The 22797-nt window shown below is 41.7% G+C and overlaps 1 protein-coding gene across 1 annotated transcript in view; it reads left to right on the forward strand.

Annotated features, from left to right (window-relative positions):
* Positions 1 to 7525: 7525 nt before the first annotated feature.
* Positions 7526 to 22797, forward strand: part of ADGRF2 (adhesion G protein-coupled receptor F2) — a 42820-nt gene continuing 27548 nt past the window's right edge. Inside the window, exon 1 of the mRNA XM_043591612.1 lies at positions 7526 to 7753. The gene's annotated coding sequence lies outside the window, so the exon portion shown is untranslated. The remainder of the gene's footprint in view (positions 7754 to 22797) is intronic.

The following is a 22797-nucleotide window of genomic DNA, read 5'->3' on the forward strand; positions in this document are numbered from 1 at the left end:
TCAGAGTAGAGCCCGATGCGGGGGTCAAACTCATGAACCATGAGATCTTGACCTGAGCCAAAGTCAGACGCTTAACCAACTGAGCCACCCAGGAGCCCCTTGCCTTTAGAATTTTCTATTGTCACCTTGGCTAGATGGATAATTAAGTATTAATTTTTGCAATGATCTGTGATCCTATTTAGGCATGTGCTTTAAAATCTTCTGATATTTTTAACAAAATTCCCCAAATTCAAGTTCTAAATGAAGTCTTTTTAACTAATTAGGCTTATTTATTTGGTATGTTAAATTACATGGAAAGCATTGTCAGATAAATGAAGATAAACCTTTTTAGATTATACTGTATAGGTGAATGCTATTAGTATCACTGTTCTAGAAATTACACGAAATTCCTAAATTTTTGATATGTTTGGTATAATGTTACCACTTGTTAATTCTAATTATTGTGTTAATTCTAAGTGTTGTGTGTCACAGAAATTACCATATTTCCTTCTCATTTGCATTGCAGTGAACTCTCATTGGATCTGTAACCATGACCATTGTTGAGTCTTTTGTCATTTGCAGTTACTGTCTTACCCTGATGCTCTTGCAAAGGTGTTCCGTTTTCAAGGAGATTCTTGGAAAACACTTTGGACAAATACAGGCTTCTAATACCTTTAAGATCAGAAAACTAAATGGAGAATTTCTGACACTAGTGGTACAACTAGATTCAAACAGAACAAGAATTAATGACAGGGGCTGAATGGACTGAGGAGGGTAGTTATAATTTCTGCGACTTTTGCTTGAAACCTTGCTGGTTCCCTAACGTTTGCTCCTCTAGATTTTAGCAAATGTTTTCTCTTAAGCTATCTACGACTTACAGAAATTTGGTAAAATATTCCTTTGTAAACAAACATAAGACATGTCTCTTTTTCTCCCTACCTGATCCCTCTAGGATTTGAAAACTCAGTAAGTATTCTTACTTTCAGGGCAGTTATAATTATTTGCATAAGTTCAGTAAGAATCTGTTCTCTTCACTGCTGGTGGGAATGCAAACTGGTGCAGCCACTCTGGAAAACAGTTTGGAGTTTCCTCAGAAAGTTAAAGATAGAGCTACCGTATGTGATAATGAAAGATAGAGCTACCATATATAACAATGAGATAGTAATCAGAAGGGAGCCAACTGGACAGCCCCAAATTAGTTTTTTTTTTCCTCTTCTCTGATTTATCTAACTGTGTTAACCCAGCAATTGCACTACTAGGTATTTACCCAAAGGATAAAAAAATACTGATTCAAAGGGGCAGCGTTATCAGCAATAGCCAAACTATGGAAAGAGCCCAAATGTCCACTGACTGATGAATGGATAAAGAAGATGTGGTATATATATACACAATGGAGTATTACTTGGCAATGAAAAAGAATGAAATCTTGCCATTTGCAATGACGTGACTGGAACTAGAGTATCTTATGCTAAGTGAAAGAAGTCACTCAGAGAAAGACAAATACATGATTTCACTCATACATGGATTTTAAGAAACAAAACAGATGAACACAGGTGAAGGAAAGGAAAAAATCAAATAAGATAAAAACAGGGAGGGAAGCAAACCATGAGAGCCTCTTAAATACAGAGAACAAACTGAGGGCTGCTGGAGGAGAGGTGCTAAATGGGTGATGGGCATTAAGGAGGGCACTTGTTGGAATGAGCAGTGGGTGTCAGATGTAAGTGATGAATCACTAAATTCTACTCCTAAAACAAATGCTACATTGTGTGTTAACTAACTTGTATTTAAATAAAATCTTGGAAGAAAAATAAAGAATCTGTTCTCCTTGTAACATGACTCCATTAGCAACATTGGTCATATTACCAAGACTTTGGAATGTCATTAAAATTTTTTTTGTTTAATATTTATTTTTGAGAGAGAGAGAGAGAAAGACAAAGCATGAGTGGGGGAGGGGCAGAGAGAGAGGAAGACAGAATCCAAAGCAGGCTCCAGGCTCTGAGCTGTCAGAACAGAGCCTAACACGGGCTTGAACTCACCACCCATGAGATCATGATCTGAGCCGAAGTCAGATGCTCAACCGACTGAGCCACCCAGGTACTCCTGGAATGTCATATTTGGAATGTCATAGACTCAGATATGACCATACAGCTTTAAGGAACTAAGGTTGACTTTATGAAGCATGAAGCCCATAGAACCCCTTCAAAAAATCTGCCTGATACTTTGCCTATAGGGTTTCTGGGAGTCTCACCAGATAAGTAAAGAAGGTCACTTCCTGGCAGGCTCAAGAACCTCAGGATATTTGGGGGGACCTCGGGAAGAGTCACCCAAATCTATAGGTATTGCAGGTGAGTCTGATGGCAAATATTTGGCTTGACTTATTATCCTTGAGAGGCTGTTCAAAGTTCAATCTGAAATTCTTTATGAAAAGTTCTAGCAAAGCCAATTTAGAAGAACCTATATGCTCAATCACTATTCTTGCTGTGCTTAAGTAAATAATCAGGCCAAGTTTGTTGAAACCAGACTTACAAACAAAGCAGTCTTATTTTGGCTATCTTTGGTAGTAATGAGGGTGATTTTAGAGAGAAAAATCATGTTTCAGTAACACACCTTTATGGATGTTAGATTCTGGTTTTGATCGTCTTTGAGGGTTTTGTTGTTTGCCTCTAAAACTGGGCTGGATCCTGAATTCTTTGGTTTCCTCAAATATCCAGTTATGACTCTCCAAGCTAAGGTCTCCAATTTTCTCCCATTCTTTTGAGCTGGAATCATTGAGAACGGAAACTTCCCTCTTTCCAGAAGCTCTGCAAACAGAAGCTAGGTGACTTGAGGTAAACTTCAGAGAAATTGCCCAAACGGCCCATGTTTATACAAAAGATCACCAGAGACATTCAAACTGAAGACCAGGCATGCCTGTCAGACCACAGTGACAGCCCTCACTGCATCTGAAGATGCTCCAAGCCCAACACTAGAAATCTCCTACTGGCGGTGCTCACGACTCAGACACTGGGTTTTATCATTTGCTCCAAGCATTAAACTTTGTTTTTCTTTTGTTTCCAGAGAAATGCCTCTTGTTAGTTACCTGATTACTTGTACAGGAAAGGCCTAACTTTGGGAGCCTATCTGCGGGGCCACCTCCTAAAATGAGACAAACTGTTTCACAAAACTGAGCTGTTTTCAAGACCAAGACTGAGTGGGTAATGAGAGATGCAACAGGCTTCTTACCTAAGGTCCAGAACAGAACAGACTCTGGCCAGGAGGGAACAATGTTGATCTCTGATCGTTCTCTAAGAAAAAATCTTCATTGAAAGGGGGTATTATGGGATTGTATAGAGTTTCAGGACAGGAGAGACTCCATTTTGAAACCCCATCTTCCTTTCCGACCAATGGACTCTTGAACTGGGCCGGAAGCAGCACCTGTTCCACAAGCAGTTGCTCATAAAGTTTCAACAAACAACTGGTGCTGTGATCATATGAGGACAGTACATTTAATTAATACATGCCAGGGACAGTTTTGTTTGATGGCACCAATAAAATAATAACACAGTAATCAAAAGTGGGTCAACTGGCTGGAACCAAATTAATTTTTTCCCCTTTCTGTATTTAACCTGTATAATTACCCTATCCTTCTCTCTCATAACCCCCCCCCCCTTCCTTTTCCCACAAGAGTGGAACACTTTTCCGGTTACTCTGGAATCTGTGCTCCCCCCAAGTGCAATTCTGAGGCCACAAATAAAGGTCTTTGCTCTTTTTCAGTTTTGCCTCCTTCTCTCGGCTGACACTTCCATAGACTTATATCATTGTTTAGAGTTTCATCATCAGCTTTGCTTTTTCTTAGTGGGTCATAAAATAATGGGAATCTTAGAATCGGTGGCATCTTAGAGTCAGTGACATATGACAGTTTTATCCCTGCCAGGTTCATCTGCTTGTGTGCAGACATGGAAAAGGCATTTCTTTTGGGGTTGGGTTTCACAGACAACATACATAGATAACAGCGTGACAGTTGTCAATAGCTGTCAGTTGCAAAGAAGCCTATTTGAGCTCACTTGGGGAATAATGTAATTGAAATGTCACAGTGAGCACTGGTTCCTCAGGTGATCTGCTCTTCATTATTGGAAGTATTTCATCTGAAAGTTTGGTCTACGAGGCCAATCCCTAAGATATTTTGCTGGGTTAAGACATTATCATAAAATTTTCTTGTAAGATTAGCTATCATGAAACAATAGTCCAGATTTCCTTTACCAAGGTGTCCCATATTGGAAACTCACCAGTTGTATCCTAACTGGAGTGTGGTTACTAAGAAGGGTCTAGAGAGTACATGTCACTATTCGTTAAATGTTTATTAATTACCTGCTGTATTTCAAGCAGTCTGTTTTGGGGGAAAAAATAGAATCTGGGGTGCCTGAGTAGCTCCGTTGGTTCAGTATCTGCCTCTTGATTTCAGCTCAGATCATGATCCCAGGGCTGTGGGATCAAGCCCGACGCTGGGTTCCATCCTGAACATGGAACCTGCTTAAGATTCTCTCTCTCTCTCTCTCTCTCTCTCCCCCCCCCTCCTTCTGCCCCTCTCCCCCACTCATGCTCTCTCTCTCTCAAAACATAAAAATAGAAAAAAATGTATTATAAATCAATCAATCAATCAATCAATCTGGATTTCTGATCTAAAGGAGCTCACAGTCTACTATAAGAGACAGAGAAGAAACAGAGTTGTCCCCGGAGGTATTAATCTAATCACTTGGGTAACACATATTTTTTGAGCTCCTACAAAGTGCCAGGCACCATTCTAGGTGCCAGAAATATAGCAGTGATAAAATTGACAAGGTTCCTGCCCCCAGGGTCCTTACCTTCTAGTGGGGGAAGACAATTAACCGATAGCATCCCAATAAGCACGATAATTTTGACTAGTGATATATACTAGGAAAATAAATGGAATATAATAGAGAATGATTGGGGTGCTACTTAAGATAGGGAGTTTGGAGTATCAGTTAAACTACTTTGGCTATGAGTGATAGAAAACCTAACAGTGGCATAAGACTTAGGAGCCTTAACTATTTAAAAAAGGCAGATGCTATTGATTTCAGTAATTTAGTGGAGTCATTAAGGGTCAAGGCTTTTTTCCATTCATTTCCACTCCTTAGCATGTTGGTATTTTCCTCATTTTCTTCAGCCTCGTGTTTTCAAGATGACTGCCATAGCTGCAGACATCACATCTTCTTATGGCTCCCAAAACCAGAGAGAGAAGGAGGTGGGGGAAAGGAGAAAAGATAGCTTTTTTTCCTCCTACAGTAGCTCCCTCATTTTATCAGGAGAAACTTCTTCTTAGAACTCTGTCATCTCCCCGTGGACTTTCCCCTGAAACTCACTGAACACAGTCACCTGCCCACATTTGATTCGGTGACTAGCAAAGGGGACCCGTATTGGCACAGTTGATTCAAAATAATCATGAGTCATCAGATGTGGGTTTTGGGCAAGGAAAAGGACCTGTACCTTGTACAGGTAAATAATGACCGCCAAATCGGGGAGTGCTTCTCCGAGGAGATGATATTTGACCTGAAACCTAAATGATGAGGTGGTGCCGGTCTTGGGTGCCACGGATCACGGCGGTGTGAAGCAGGGAACCGGGCCGGGCTAGTTGGTCCTGGACGGTCCAGCAGTGGAGGAGACTGGGGATAAGAGTGAGGAGTGAGTCACCCAAGTGAAGCTGTGGGTGGGGATAGCCGGATGCCTTTCAGGCTGCAGAAGAGGCTAATAGAAGGAAAAGGGATGTGAACCAATTTGGCAGCTAGAGCAAGATGAACAAGACAGGCTAGGTTGCAACTCTGATGAAGATGACTTCAGAGGGGAAGGTTCAGATTCCGCCATCGCAAAATTAGCCATGAAGATGTACACAGAAGGAAACGTACTCAATTCACCTCAGGCTCTGGAGGAGACTTGCTCAAGAAAGAGACAGTGAGTTTGAATCCTCACTCGGGACAAGGAGTTAGCCAGCGAACAGAAGTGGGTAAGTTGTGCTAGGCATAGGACACAGTATGCCCAGAGGCCTGGACCCTTGAAACATGATGAAAACAGTAAGGCATTACCAGCGTGCAACACGTGAGGCAGGGCATGACTGGTGATGAGGCTGGAGGCATGCTTGTGAGCGCTGCTTTATTTAGTTAAGGCCAGGACTTACCTTTTAAAAAGGTAAGAGCTCCAGGTAGGAAGAGCCGAGTTGGTTTCTCAGTGTGCAGTGTGAGGTTGGGCTTGGATGATCTCTGGGAACACTTCCAGCCTTTACATTCCTGGTCTCTAGTAGGGGCTCAATAAAAGTTTGCTGAGCAAATGAACGAAGAACAAGCCTCATTCTTTCCTGCTGCCCAAACTCTGCTCATCCATATAAATGGATGTGCCCTGGCCCAGCCCTGCATGCTCCAGGAAGTGGCCCTGACCCCCAGCCTCCATCAACTTTCCCCTGCACTGGACTAACTGCTTCAGCTCTCAGCAGAGAAGGCCTTGTCCACTTTCACGTGTAGGTCTCTTCTCTTCCAAACCAGACCATGAGCCCTGAGACATCAGGGGTCATATTCACGTAAGGCAATATATCCACCACTATATGGCACATTGGGCACATTGTATATACACAACAAAAATGCTGGATTTTCCCATTCAATGGGTGGACTCGAGTGGATTTCAGCCTCAAAGGGGATTCTCAAATCTCTTGCCACGCCCTAGAAGATCAAGAACTAGCCAGGAAGCAAACATGGGGCAAATGTGCCGGTGACTTTGCTGCTGGGATTAAAAATAAGGGATGTCTCCACAACACTATAACAACTTCTTAGGGTTTTGAAAAATGCTACTCCGTAAATAAACATAAGTGTGGTTTTTGAAACACAAGATTGGGAGAGCTAGAAAGCCCATGAATGCTGAAAAAGAGAAAAAAATTAGAGTGTTTTGAAGTTAGAAAGATACATCACTGCCCATGTTGCCTTCCAAATATCTTGGTCCTTGTGTCAGTGAATAGAAACTGGGTTATGCTGAGGTAACAAATGACTCCCAAATTTCAGTGACTAAGAACAATGAGGAGTAACTTTTGCTCATGCCCATCAGAGGTCAGCAAGGCCCTCTGCTTTTCACAGTCATTCGGTGACCCAGGCTACCATTTTGAATTGCTGGTCCCCATGGCCAAAAACATGCATGACCCCATCGACCCACAGAGAGGTTAGGAACTGCAGTGCTACCTTGTGCCTGGATCTAGGGACAACCAGAAACAAGCAGAGACCCATAGTCCCATAACCCTAGTGACCAGAAAGTCAGCCAAAGACAGAGCTCCAGGCATAGATACTTGTGTTTTCCATTCCCCATTCTCAGGCTGAGGCAGATCCGTAAGGATGTCAATAGCTATAGTCAAGAACGAAGGATCCTGAGCCACCACTCTAGTCCTGAATCCATTGCCAAAAAGGGAAGCCTTTGCTTATTGTGAGAGTCTGTGAGTGTATCATCTAGTGTGTGACTCATCCATTCTCCGGTACTGTGCCCCTCCCACTGCAGGAGCTACTCCTATGCAGGACTCGTCTGTCGGGCTGTGGGGCCCCTGTATTTGGGGCTGGCACTAGGGCAGGGCCCAGCCTGAATGCCTCAGCTTGAGTATCCGCCATTCGGGGCTAAATTGACTGGTCAGAGGTACAGGAACGTGCTGATTTGTTGCCAGATACAACGGAGGAGAGCCATTGACACCTGTGTCTTCAGCTGCCACGGAGTGGGGCAAATGTGCCGGTGACTTTCCTGTTGGCCAGCCACAGTGAGTACTCCCACGTCCTCCTTCTCCCTCCAGTGACTTCCTTTGGAGAGGATTTCAGAGCTGAGCCATGCATTATGATTCTACACTTTAGAGGCTTTGTAATTTGGGATTTAATTAATAACATACACGGTGAATAAGTATTAAAAAGGAATTTGATCATTTGAAGGCACTTGACATAATTCATTAAGAGCTCCAGTCCGGTAGGAAAATATTTTGTTTTTATTACCCTCTGCTCCTCTGATTCCATCCAAGTATCAGAGTCCAGGAAATTGGATTCTTTGAAGACATCATTTTGTTTTCTAATGGCCTCAAAATGATTAAGTGCAAATAAGAGAAGCGAATTCACTGTTTATTAAATCATTATTTCCCCTCATCAACCTTTGTGATGTCTTCTCTATAATTTTACTTATTACTGGATATCACCAGCTTTCAAAGTCTCTCTGAAAACAGGAGTATTTTTACACTTTTTACAAAAAGGATCCTGCACTTCCAACGACTAACCTATGACATTGAGAATTTGATCCTGAATCTCACTTTCCTCAGATCAGACTTTCTCAGGAGGCCTGTAAACTTTGGGGACATTTCTCTCAGCTCATAAGCTCTTCTGCATTGCGTCAATCTCCACAGTGGGCAGGGGATGCCCAAACCCCTCTGTTTCCATTGACTTTCACATCCTGCTGTAAATTACTGTGGTGGCTGCTTAGCTCTTCCTGCCTTTTTCAGAAGGATTCTTTATCGCTATTTCTTGAATGTGAATTTTGAGAGTTTAGTTTTGCTTAAAAACTCCTATCCGTTGAATTTTGACAAAGTGTGTGTTTCTACAGTAAACGCACAGATGAAAGAGTGAGGCTTGAATTCATCTCACACTATCTCTGGTTAACTGCGTTAAATCTCTTTCAGAGTTTGTTTTTATTCTTCTAGTTTGGAAACATCAACTTATTTGTAGCTCAGAGAAATGATTTCAAGTACATTGCAGGGCAAATAATTAGCCTTAAAAGACTGCAAAACTTGTACGTTATGCCTGTAGGGCTAGTATCTTAAAATGGCACTAGTCCAAACCCTGTATTTGCATGATATACAGTTACAGCATCCTTGTTTTTTTTGCAAAATGAATGAACATCTGTAACACAAACCACAACTCTTATTCAAATGTATTGAGATTGGGGGGGGGGTGGGGGGCGGAGGAACAGCTCCAAGCCTGGTGACAGCTTGGTCTTTCTGAAACGTGATCACGAATGGGGCACCTGGGTAGCTCAGTCAGTTGAACCTCTGACTTTGGCTCAGCTCGTGAATCTCGCGATTCGTGGGTTCGAGTCCCACATCAGGCTCTCTGCTGTCAGCGCAGAGCCCACTTTGGATCCTCTGTCTCCCTGTCTCTCTGCCCCTCCCCTGCTTGCACTCTCTCTCTCTCTCAAAAGTAAATAAATATTTAAAATTGGACCAGGGAGCAGAGGTACAGGGTCTGGGGTGGGAGTGGTTCTGGGTCCAGGAGATAATGGGTTGCAATATCTATGGAGAATAATATTTCTAACTGTGTCTTAAAAAAATAATAGAACCAGCTAAAATTCAGTCTCCCTTTTATTATCAGCATGTTCTGGTGGTTCTGAACCACCTCACTGATAGAATACTTAGTTCCCACCATTGGGGCAGGGTACTCCCACAGCCACCACCCCCCTCCCCCTCTTTGGTACTGTGTCTGCATTGCACAAGACGGGACTTAATTCACCAGTGGAAAAACAGTCTGCTTTAGAACACCAGTGGCTTCTTCCACAGAGCCCTAGGTTAGCATGTGGCATTATCTGTGATCCCATTATCTCGGGAATTCATGACTTAAGTGCATGTGTGCGTGCGTCCGTGCGTGCATGTGTGTATGTGTTTTAATGTATTTGATCTCTCAAGTCAATAAACTCTGGTTTCATTTTTAGTTAGGGGCGAGTCTGTAGAATCATACTGTCTTTGCATATTATTCTTGAATTTTTTGATTGCACTGAACAAGCTCCTAAATCATACTACTTTAAGTCCCAAAGGTGATTTTATTATAAAGATACTAGGGTATCTCGTGGAACCCAGGGCATGAAATACAAAATTCTGAGCATTACCAGGACTCTCTTGTTTTAAAATCTTTTTCCTTCTTGGCGTATCTGCTTCATTTTGTACTGTCCTTTTTTGTAGTTGGATTCTTCGCAATTACAGATCGCTGGGCGGGGAGGGGGTGTGATCTCATTTCTGTATATTAGTATCAGCTGGGGAGTTTTTAAAAACTCATTCATTCTGAATATTAATAATTAATGTAATCTAAGTGAAGGGGTATATTAGTGTTCACTGTGTAATTCTTTCAACTTTCCAGTAGTAACGAAATTATTCAAAATAAAATAAATAGTTTTGGAGAAATATTAGTGCTGAGCCTTACTGCCAGAAGTTCTGATTCAATGGGTCTAGACTAGAGTCTAGAAATTGGCAATTTTTTAAAAAGTTCTTTTGGGAATGTGCAACCAAAGTCAGAAATTACTGCTATGGGTGGCTTTCTTTTTCAGCTTCTCTAGAAATGAGTGACTCCCATTCCCTTCCTCCTATCGAAGCCTGAAAGTCCCTGGGGTGAGGACTGATTGGCCCAGACAGGCTCAGCTCTGGCCTGGCCCATCTTCAAAATGGCTGCATGAACAGTAAACATGAATGACATAAGCAGTTTCCAGACATATGTGAGTGCTGTGGGGACGGCTAGGCAAATTATTAATAACAATAATCATAATAGGGGTCCAGTGTATTCCTCCAAAAGAAATGCACATTGAGTTCTGAAAGGCTACATTCAAGAACACCTGACTGTCGAGAAGTCAAAGCCATTATTTCCTATTGTTGGTATTTTTCAAATTATATGTCATTGTTTTAAAAGAATGGAATGATGGAGAATGATTCTGTTCTTTTGAGAGTTTTGTATAGGAAAGTACAAATTAAATCTATTTAACAACAAAATGAAAAGTCTGTCCATATCAAAGCAGGCCTTATAAGTTACTATGCATTAGACAACGTGTATGAGTAAATACCATTAAAGGCCCCATCTTGGGCACAATGTTCCAGTTGTGGCAAGCATACATTTTCCCCCAGAACACATCTGGTCTTTAAGATTTCATGTTTCCATATAGAAATTCTCTAAATTGGTTAGCAGTCTCTGAGTCACCCCTCCCCCTGCAATTGTCTTGCAGCAATTTCTATCTCAGCCTTGTCTTTGAAGGGGTTCCCTCTTGAAGAGTCTGGCAAGAATTTTGAAAGTCTTAAGCAGTCTTGGATTGTCTCATAGCTGGAAAGAGAGTGGCACCATCACTTCTGTGCAAGCTTTGTCGTGCAGATGTTTTGTGATGGCCCCTAATGCTGGGTATCTCAGCATTTAGTGCCCCTTGCCCCTGAGTACCCATGGAAGGTCCTGTCACCTCCAGGGGAACTGGGTTGCCAATGTCCAGGGAGTCTCTGTGCTCTGGGGCGTGGGGGTTGGGGAGGGAGAATAACTGATGAAGGAAAGCAGGAGATGCACAAAGCCAATGCAAAATGGCTGAATGGAGTCCTGCTTCCAGCTGATTCCAAAAAGAAGACTGGGCTTCTTCGAGCAAGAACTGGACCTTAGGGGAGAGAAAGATTGTGTTCTGAATCAGAGCAGGGAGAGAGAGGAGCAGTTCCCTGTGTCCCTGGGAAGTTGCAAAGACCGGACCTGATCTGGGTAGTTTTTGAACATTGAGAAAATAATCAGTGTGATCTCTGTGGACCTGGCTGCCAGAGAAAAGAGTGGGGCACAGATGTGCAGGCTGAACACCAAGGCCCAAAGACCAGCTGTGATTGTCCAGAGCAGCAGAAAGTAGCATGGCTGGAGGCTTAGCCTTGCATGCCTCTTTTCTGATGCTAGAATATCATCCCTGGGGAGAAAGGAAGAGGAAAAGAAGGAGCAAATGTTGAATTGCTCAAAAGAGACCTAGTTTAAACTGAAAATCAATGAGTTGATCTTGTATGGGCAAATTTTCCATCATTGGTTCAAATAGGGCTCCAGTGCTGTTTACATTCAATTGTAGTGCAAAACATAGTTACCCCCGTGCCAACCTGGTTTCATGACTGCTAACTGTGTGCCTGCTACACATGGTCATCACGGTCATGGTGTGCTTGTTCTAAATATAGAAAGTGCTGACTCCTCCCCGATGGATTTATCCAGAAGATCTTGCTTTCCTCCAAAATGCTGGCTATGCCTGAGACGTTCTGCCTCATTCACATGAGCTCCCTGTGCCTTGGTTCTTTTTGCCTGCTGTCCTTCTTGTGGGATCTCCTCCATGAAAGCCATTTCAAAACTTACTTGGTGCAAGTCTCTTTCTGTCCAAGAACCAAATTAGAAACAAATCACCCTTTGAATAGAAACACTGCTGCCTTAGGGCGCCTGGATGGCTCAGTTGGTTAAGCATCTGACTTCGGCTAAGGTTATGATCTCGCAGTTTGTGAACCTAAGCCCCACGTCGGGCTGTCAGCACTGAGCCCATTTCAGATCCTCTGTCTTCCTCTCTCTCTGCCCCTCCCTCTCCCCGCTGTCAAAAGTAAATAAACATTTAAAAAAAGGAAACACTGATGCTTTGATCATTACATTCATTGAATCATCCAAAATGAGAATAAAGTAAGAATATTTTTAGACATTCAAAGTTTAACAGAGTTTGCAATGCAGACATCTTCATCAAAGGAAATTTAAAAAGGGGTGCCGGGGTGACTCAATCGGTTGAATGTCAGACTCTTGATTTTGGCTCAGGTCGTGATCTCACACTTTGTGGGTTTGAGCCCCACGGTGGGCTCTGTGCTGACAGCCCAGAGCCTGCTTGGGTTCTCTCTCTCCATCTCTCTGCCCCTCCCCTGCTGGCTCGCTCTCTCTCTCTCTCTCAACATAAATAAATAAACTTAAAAAAAAAAAAAAAAAGGAAGTTTAAAAAGATACATTCCAGCAAGAAATGAAGTGAATATAGAGAAAAGGCATGTAACACAAGAAAGAAAGTAAAATGTAAGGAACCAAAAGTGGAAGGATTTTTAAAAAAATTTTTTAATGTTTATTTTTAAGAGAGAGAGAAAGACACAGTGTGAGTGGGGTAGGGACAGGGAGAAAAGGAGACATAGAACCTGAAGCAGGCTCTAGGCTGTCAGTATAGACCCGATGCGGGGCTGGAAATCATGAACTGTGAGATCATGACCTGAGCTGAAGTTGGACGCTTAACCAACTGAGCCACGCAGGTGCCCCAGAAAGATTTTTTTGTCCAATATGTAGAACTAAACAGGATGGAAATACCCTTTCAGGTTTCTTAGTGTTTTGTGTTTTTTTTTTTTTTTTACTGTTTTATTACTGTTTTATAGTTTTTGAAGATCTACTCAAGGACATTTTTCTTTTTCTATTTATGTTAGAAAAGAATAATTCATGACTCTTCCATACATATGAGTTATAGATAGTTACTTTCTTTTTTTAATTTATTATTTATTTATTTATTTATTTTTTTTAACGTTTACTTATTTTTGAGACAGGGAGAGACAGGGCATGAACTGAGGAGGGTCAGCGAGAGGGAGACACAGAATCCGAAGCAGGCTCCAGGCTCTGAGCTGTCAGCACAGAGCCCTACTCAGGGCTCGAACTCACGGACCGCGAGATCATGACCTGAGCCGAAGTCGGACGCTTAACCGACTGAGCCACCCAGGCGCCCCTAGATAATTACTTTCAAATATATGTAATATAAATGAGAGGGTACCAAATGTCAAACGTGAGACATGTAAAGAGCACCAAAAAAAAGCACGGACGTTTTTCATCTGAAATAACTATTTTCAGTTTGAAATAGTAATCAGAGGGGCTCCCGGGTGGCTCAGTCGGTTAAGTGCCAACTTCAGCTCAGGTTCTTGCAGTTCAGGAGTTCAAGGTCTGTGCTGACAGCTCGGAGCCTGGAGCCTGCTTCAGATGCTGTGTCTCCCTCTCTCTCTGCCCCTCCCCACTCACATCCTGTCTCCCTCTCCCTCTCTCTCCCTCCCTCCCTCTCTCTCAAAAAGAAATAAAACCATTCAAAAATAAATAAATAAAAAAAATAATCTAAAACTCCAACCTGTGATCTAATGAAAAATATCTCTGGTTGAATGAGTGTGCATATTTTAATGTAATTATTAAGGCACTGAGTCAAGAAATCCACATTTTTAATCCCTCCACTACCATGTTGATCAGAGTAAGAATGCTCTTTAAAATTTCTCACTTTAGGGGGCGCCTGGGTGGCTCAGTCGGTTAAGCCTCTGACTTCAGCTCAGGTCACCATCTCGCGGTCTGTGAGTTCGAGCCCCGCGTTGGGCTCTGGGCTGATGGCTCAGAGCCTGGAGCCTGCTTCCGATTCCGTGTCTCCCTTTCTCTCTGCCCCTCCCCCATTCACGCTCTGTCACTCTCTCTGTCTCAAAAATAAATAAACGTTTAAAAAAATTTTTTTTTAATTTCTCACTTTAATATTCTCATTTTGTGAAAAGAAAATGGAATTATTACTCACCAAGGAGCATAATTATGAGGGTTTATATTGTACAAAATTCAAATTTAATGCTTTTATTGACATCCATAGTTCAGAAATCATTCTTAGGTGATGAGACTTACGCTTTTTAACCATCTAAGAGTTGTTTTATAACGATTAGTTATTATGTGCTTTTATGCTGGGCTTGTTCACTTCTGAGCCTTCACTCTTGTGATGATACAGCTCTGGGAGGCTTTTGCAGAAGGATAAAGCATTTATGGCTCCATGTCGTCCACAGCCATGACAGTGGTGTGGCTTTTATAGAAAAAAATGCTGACGACTCCTGAAAGCTGAAAGCTGATAGAAGTGCTTTGGGAGCAAATTCACATTAATGGAAATACATAACTCTTGAGACATATTTTTCCAGGTATGTACTACCTGAATATTAGCTCAGCTGTCTCTTTTGTTTCTCTTGTCTTCCAGACTTGCTTCTCCTTCTGTACTTCCTCTCTTGATTAAGGTCACCCCAACCCACCCGGATGCTTAGTCTAGAAACATCCACCTCACGTTTTTCTCTACTACCTTTTTCACGAATGCTTTCTTTCCTAAACTTTTGCTTACTCTTCTAAACCTAAGTTTTAATAGTAGTCACTTCTTCATCCCTTCTTCTTGCTCTTTTGGTCATTGGGTTCTTTTTGAATCCATCCGAATGCTATTGCCATGGTCCTGGCTTTATGATTGGTCTCCTGGATTAAGGAACGGCCTCCCCACTGGCTTCCTGGCCCTCATCTCTGCCTTCTTTCCTACCCTCTACACTGTTGGTAGAATAATTTTCTTAAATGACTTCTGATACTGTCACTAAAAGATTTGATGGTTCCTCATTGTCCATGGAAGAATCCCATTGCTTTCCTGTGGCACATAACCCACCTCATTTTGGCATCAGAGCATCAGAGCTAATGAGCTACATATATCGCTTTTCCATCACACACCTGTTGTTTCAACTTTGTGACCTTCCCAGTCATCTCTGAACATGCCTGGCTGTTTCATGCTTCCTGCTTTGGACCTACTATTTCTCTGTCTGGAATACTGTTCTTCCTCACCTCCTGGCAAGATCCACACCAAATGCCACCTTGTTTGTGATGCTCCCCAAAGTCCCTGGAGGGAGAGCTTATGACTTTTTGCCATAGGTTTGTAAAGTATATTTTGTAGACCTCAGAGGGAATACTTACAGCATTAATGTATACCCTTTATATTTTCCATCTTCTGTAGTTAGACTTCCGATTCCCAAAGACCTTGTCTTGTTTGTCTTCCTTCATAACTGTCTCTGGATCCTCAAGTTTATTTGCATGAAACAGACCCAAGATAAATGTTTTCTGAAAGAATGAAGAAATGAGGCTCAGAGAAGTTCAAGATCTTGCCAAATTTCAGAACATGAATCATGACAGAATTGGAGGAAGAACACAGATCTTCTGACTTTCAACCTACTTCATGCTCTTTCTGCCACAATGCTAAAGAGTTTATTTTTCCCCAATTATAAATCTAATTAGTTGTGGAAAATAAAGAATGGAGTATGTGGAAAATTATTTGATCATTTTTTTTGGTAGTTGCTAATACTTTGGTGTCCTTCCAGTGTTTTGACAAAATATTATACTTGCCTTTATACAGATTTATCATACTTTCCTATCCCCTTCATTGTTGTTTGACATTGATACTGTTCCCATATTCTTTTTTCTGCTACTGTATGTACAAGTGCCATCAGCAAATTTGCACACCATGCTTTTTGCCTTACCAGCTCTTTCTATATGCTAGGGTCCCAGAAGTGTTGTAGTCCTACAATGATTTGGGTTTACCAGGCTTTTCAGCATTCCTTTCCACATTTTGTATACTTGTATGATCTCTTTAACTCATCCTGGCAGCCTCTGACTATTAGATAAATCCTCTCCTTGGTTTTGTGGTGACTCATGAGGGAGCTGATTCTCAGGGCACACCTATACCAAGTGCCTGACATCGATGCCCTCTGCACACCTTCATCCCTGTTTACTATTTATCTTTCAGGTATGAGTAATCATCCATTACTTAGCACTGCTTGAAACCTACATGCCTAAGGAGGAAAGCAGCCAGTTCAAAAAAGGTTTAGAGAAGCTGGCCAAGGTTTGGGGAAACCAATGAAAATGATTTAAAGTTTTAAAAAAAATTGGGTTTCAGGAGAAACCTGAGGGCTCATCTAAACATGTGAGTATGTAGCTCTGTGGGTGTGGTTTGGGGCATGGAGAGCCATCCTTACTCCCAAGAATCTGGCCTACTGACCTGGGTCCCTGCCTTTATTTCCTCCTGTGGGAGAGGTTACCTCTAGAAAAACCCTGTTAAAATGTATACTTACCTGGGATGACTAAATCACATCACCACTGGTATTCATTTTCACTTCACTGGGAGTCAGCTTATCTGATTGGTTAACTGTTCCTTCTTGTCAGTCAAATGAATTTCTTAAGACCTAGGAAAGAGGGCCTTGATGTGAGAAAGGTTGCTTCAGAGTGAGGAGTTTTGTCCAAGGAGGGAGCTTCTAGACTGCAGCTGAAAGCAAGAGCCTGAGCATTTGGGCACAGCATGGGACATGACTCAGGAAAAGCACGGAAGGAATTCTGAAGGCAATTCTATTTAATTTTTAAGTTTATTTAAGGTCATTTAAACCTAGATCTCTCTCATTTATCTGTCTATCTAATCAATCAATTAATCAATCAATTTATTATTATTATTTTTGCTAGAGATGATGGTCAGCCTTTTTATATCTTCATGACAAGAAGGAGGAAAGGACAGAATGATGTAGTTAAAAGAGCCTGGATTGGGGTGAAAAGAGTCAGGGTCTTCCAATAACTTGGGGTGCCACTGTGGGGAAGCTACTTGGTATCTGGACAATTTCTTCTTTGATAAAAAGGAAAATGATAACTTCTCTGCCTAGCTCATAAAATTTTATGATGGCAAGATGAAAGTTACCTGTGAAAATGTTCTGAGAGAATTAACCCCATACAAAGATCAACTCTTTCTTCTATTAGAAAAGCCATATGAGGGACGCCTGGGTGGCGCAGTCGGTTAAGCGTCCGACTTCAGCCAGGTCACGATCTCACGGTCCGTGAGTTCGAGCCCCGCGTCAGGCTCTGGGCTGATGGCTCGGAGCCTGGAGCCTGTTTCCGATTCTGTGTCTCCCTCTCTCTCTGCCCCTCCCCCGTTCATGCTCTGTCTCTCTCTGTCCCAAAAATAAAAAAAAATAAAAAAATAAAAAACGTTGAAAAAAAATTTAAAAAAAAATTAAAAAAAAAAAGAAAGAAAAGCCATATGACATACCAAAAAAAAAAAAAAAAAAAAAATCACAGACCTGGGTTCAAATCCCAAGTGTGCCACTTAGTACCTGTGAGGTTGGGCAGGGTCAACTTTTAGCCCCTTACTTTTGTAAAAACATGAAGTCACTTCAATGTCACAGAACTACTTGATGACATTAAAAGAGTTAATGCAGTGGCACCTTGGTAGCTCAGTCGGTTGGGTGTTAGGCTCTTGATTTCGGCTCAGGTCATGATCTCCCAGTCTCTGGGTTTGAACCCCGTGTAGGGCTCTGTGCTGACAGCTTGGAGCCTGTTTGAGATTCTCTGTCTCCCTTTCTCTCTGCTGTGCGTGCACGCTCTCTCTCAAAAATAAATAAAATAATAATAGTAATAATAAAAGAGTCAAGGCAGACATAGTGCCAGACACAGAGTAAACAGACAGTGACTGTTTTATTCTCCTCTTCCCTTCCATGATGTCTGATTCAGGCAGGACGGGTGGGATTGGTGAGTGACTAGGAGGTAAGACAGTGGGATGGCTAAATGACAGACGCAATGGGATCATCCACCCCTGAGATCATCTGAAGTGTATTCCCAGGCTGTTTGGGAGCTTTGACAGCATTTTGCAGATCTCACTGGAAGTCTCAGCAACTCACTGCAAAACCTAATTATGCAAGTAATAGCTGCAGACTGTCAGCTGACAGCTGGTGATTGAAATACTCCTGAGTGGCTGATAAAGTCCTGTCTGGACTTCTGTTTCCTTTTGTTCGTGATTGCCACGATTCGTATTCCAGTATACCTTTGTTTTTTCCTAATCAAGATTTGTTACTCCCTAATCAAGCTATTATAAAATAGCTCTGGTCTCCCTCGCTGATGTGTGTGCGTTTAAATTAAGCAAATGTTTGTTTCTGATGGAGCCACACAGAGAACATGTCCCAGCGTGCAGCTCACCTGCTCTTCCTGCCTGCTTTGTCTTTCATTAGTGACCTGTGCCTGTTGCCAGTCAACGCGTGGCTTTGGGCTGGAGGAATTTGACATAGAGATAGGAAGAGATATTTCGAAATTAAATTGTTAGCAAAGATGAGAATCTTTTTGTGAAATTTGGAACTTTGGAATCCTTGCTGTCATGCCTGTTTGACCAGCTTTGACTCCTAGAGTCTGCAGGACTTCTGGGAACAAAGCCCATCCAAGTTCCCAAACCCTTGGAGATGTTTCAGAAGCCTCATTAGCCTGTGGCTTCCCCAAGGTAGTGAGGAGACAGGGAAAGAAGTTATCTTTGTGGTTGTTTAATTTCGAGCTGTTAGGACATTGCTTGCAAATGAGGAGCTCATTTTCTGTCTGTTGAATAAACACATACATTAAACATCTTAGGCACCTTTTTCAGATTTCGAAAGCAGACAGCAGAGAATGGGAAAACATCTTCTAGTTTGGATGTTTTGGAAATACTATCTCTTTGCAGATCTAGCCAAGTTACCAGTACCTTTACTGTTCTCCTCCTCCTCCTTTATAAAGGAGAAGGGAAGTGGTTTCTTAACTAAACAATAAAAAAAAAAAAAAGTAACATTTTGTATTTGGCACGTTTTACCTTGTGAAATGTCAATGCTGATGTAATTGCCTTTTTTTTTTTTTTTTGGTGTGAATCGCATGAGATGACTGTTTTTTCAGGTTGTATGTTCTTGAGAGATAAGCCTCCTCTGAAGTCAATGTCTGTAGCAAATTGTTTGGCTTGGGCTACACGAAAAGTAACATTTACAAACATTTGTTTTAGAGGGAAGAGTTACATTCCCAACCCCCCCCCCCCACCCCCCACCTTGCATTTCAGAAAGGTGTGAGGCTGAGCTGGTGGAAGGAGGTCTGAACCATTAGAAACCAAAAACTTTTCAGAAGGAAATCGGAAGAAGGTGGGAGGCGGTGGGGGTCCAAAGATTGGATTCTTGCTGCTGTTTTGCCCCTATACTTTTGTCTTCTTTCAAACTTTTTGCTTTCACAGGATTGGAAAAAGAGCTAATGACTATGGCTTAATATCAACAAGTCTGGAAGAAAATTGATTTTATTGAAGTCCACTTTACTTAAAGAGCTGTGTTTAAGCAAAATGCCAAAAAAGCCAACTTTAGAAACTGTTTCTTCTAAGTAAAAGACTTAAGAAAAAGTTCAGAATGTACTTAAAGTTCCACTGTTGTTGAAACTTGGGCAAAGATAGCATTCCAGAGTTGTGGTCTCCAGTCCTTCCATGACAAGCTAGTCCCGGATAGCAAAGAAGTTGTTAGAAAATTCTGGGCTCCAAAATTTTTTTTTTTTAATTTTTTTTTCAACTTTTTTTATTTATTTTTGGGACAGAGAGAGACAGAGCATGAACGGGGGAGGGGCAGAGAGAGAGGGAGACACAGAATCGGAAGCAGGCTCCAGGCTCCGAGCCATCAGCCCAGAGCCTGATGCGGGGCTCGAACTCACGGACCGCGAGATCGTGACCTGGCTGAAGTCGGACGCTTAACTGACTGCGCCACCCAGGCGCCCCATGGGCTCCAAAATTTTAATAGCAGAATAACTATCAAAAAAGTCCATACTGTAAGGTCTGTGAAGGGCATTACCACATATAGCACAAAGTGCTCATTTTGCCATGCATAAAAATAATTTTATTAATAATCAAAATGCATATTGATAAAATTAAAACAGCTATGTTTAAAATTTAAAACAATGGGACCCTAAAATAAGGATCTTTTTTCAATATAACACCTTAACATTTTAAGCAAACAGTAGTTTTCATATTGTTTTGTTGAACTTATCTAGGTATTCAACTTCTTCCCAGCCCTTAAAAAAGAATCTATTTGAGTGTTTGGGCAGAACAGTGAAAGTTTGTTGTCTTCTATCATTCTTTAAATCTTTTTAAAAAGTAGTTTTAGTTAAAGAGAAAACGTTCTGTATAATGAGAATTTTAATATAAAACCAATGAAGGGGCACCTGACTGGCTCAGTTAGTAAAGCATGCGATTCTTTTCTTTTCTTGTTTTTTACATTTATTTATTTTTGAAAGACAGTGGGAGACAGAGCACAAGTCGGGGAGGGGCAGAGAGAGAATGAGACACAGAATCTGAAGCAGGCTCTAGGCACCAGGCTCTGAGCTGTCAGCATAGAGCCTGATGTGGGGCTCGAACTCACGAACTGTGAGATCATGACCTGAGCTGAAGTTGGACGCTTAACCATCTGAGCCACCCAGGTACCCCAAGCATATGATTCGAGCCTATTTAAAATGAAGTAAAATAGGGGCAACTGGATGGCTCAGTCAGTTAAGCATCCAACATGATCTCGATGTTCGTGATTTTGAGCCCCACATTGGGCTCTGTGCTGACAGCTTGGAGACTGGAGCCTGCTTCCGTTTCTGTGTTTCCCTCTCTCTCTGCCTCTCGCATGTTCATGCTCTGTCTCACTCTCTCTCAAAAATAAAATGAACATTAAAAAAATGAAATTAAATTTGTGTAAATCAGAAAAACATGGACTCCTGTTCTGATTTTATGAAAATTATGTTAACAAATTCATCAGTGGCTTTTAATTGTTTTTTAAATTTTGACGGTTTTACCCAAAGCAGTAACTGCATTGGTGATCATTGTGGTAAGACTGATGATTTTCATACTGAATTGTTATCCATTTGGAAGACTTGGAAAAAAAGGATGCCAACATGGCTGAAATTTAAAAAAAAATTTTTTTTTAATGTTTTATTTTATTTTTGAGACAGAGAGAGACAGAGCATGAGTGGGTGAGGGGCAGAGAGAGAGAGAGGGAGACACAGAATCCGAAGCAGGCTCCAGGCTCCGAGCTGTCAGCACAGAGCCCGATGCAGGGCTTGAACTCACAGACGGTGAGATCGTGACCTGGGCCGAAGTCGGAAGCTCAACCGACTGAGCCACCCAGGCGCCCCCAATGTGGCTGAAATTTATTTGAAATTGTATGCCCATGTGGGTTGCAACTAAATATACTTAAAACTGATGAGCAACAACATAATCCTTGTGCTTAAAGAACTAGGGACCTTCAGCAGAAAGCCTTTTTTTTTTCTTTTTATATCACAACATTGTTTATTATGTGAATTTTTTAAAACTATTTATTTTTGAGAGAGAGAGAGAGAGATAGGGAGTGAGCAGGGGAGGGGCAGAGACAGAGGGAGACAGAGAACCTCAAGCAGCATCCACATTGTCAGCTCAGAGCCCGACGTGGGGCTCAACCTCACGAACCATGAGATCATGACCTGAGCTGAAATCAAGAGTTGGACGCTTAGCTGACTGAGCCACCTAGTCGCTCCATTATGTGAATTTTTTACAATACAAACAAAAAAAATATATATGGAAATGCAATATCTGAATACAGCTAAATGCAGAATGTTGACTTTTTTTTTCTTTTCAAGAGGCCAGGATTCCATTTATAGTAAAACAAAGAGACTGCACATAGGTAGAAATAGGTTGGTTGTTAGCCTCACAATTAGAAAACCACTGAAAGAGGCTGCAGCAGGCAATGTAGAATATTGTAAATAACCTTTGGATTTCAGTGGAATTTCAGTTAGGTTAGTATTTCAACATAGGAAATATGGCTAAAAAGACATTTTGCCTAGTCTTTAAAATAATGGCCTTATTTGCTGTAGAATTATGCACAAATGGGATAAAAGCTATTCCTTTCTGGCTAAAAATGGTCAAAGAGCAAATATCAGCCATTGCAAAAGCTCCTGGCCTTTCTTGATGACGTCCAAGTCTTCTGAACCCTGCCGTCTAAAAGCAAAGAAATATCAAATACATTTCAAAGAGGATTTCACCCAAAATGAAAAATATTAAAATTATTAAAATTTACTATTAAAAAATAGAGATCTGATATAGATCAGATCTGATAGAGCACAGATCAGATATAAATCATCAGTGTTTCTTGCCCGCCTTGCCTTCCTCTCTTCTTTCCTCTTTCCTCAATGAGTATATTGTGGGCACCACCATGTTTCTAGCGCTATTCTAGGTGTCGACGAATCATTTTAGTTTTAAGATCAATTTTGGCAGAAATACCAGTAGCAGGACTTGTCTGAGATCAGTTTGGGAAGTTTGCTACCTACCTACAAAAATCCAGTTGGGTGGGAATGAGATAATAGGCCAAGCCTGGTGCTTACTCTCCTTTGAAAGATGTCTCTGGGCTGAGTTTGCACATAGGCACCCCAACTCAGCTTCCACCACAGCCACCCACACGTTTCTCAGGCCTGCCTAACCCAGGGAGTGAACCATCCTTCTGGA

This window comes from Prionailurus bengalensis, chromosome B2, assembly GCF_016509475.1.
Source record: "Prionailurus bengalensis isolate Pbe53 chromosome B2, Fcat_Pben_1.1_paternal_pri, whole genome shotgun sequence".
Lineage (NCBI taxonomy): Eukaryota > Metazoa > Chordata > Mammalia > Carnivora > Felidae > Prionailurus > Prionailurus bengalensis.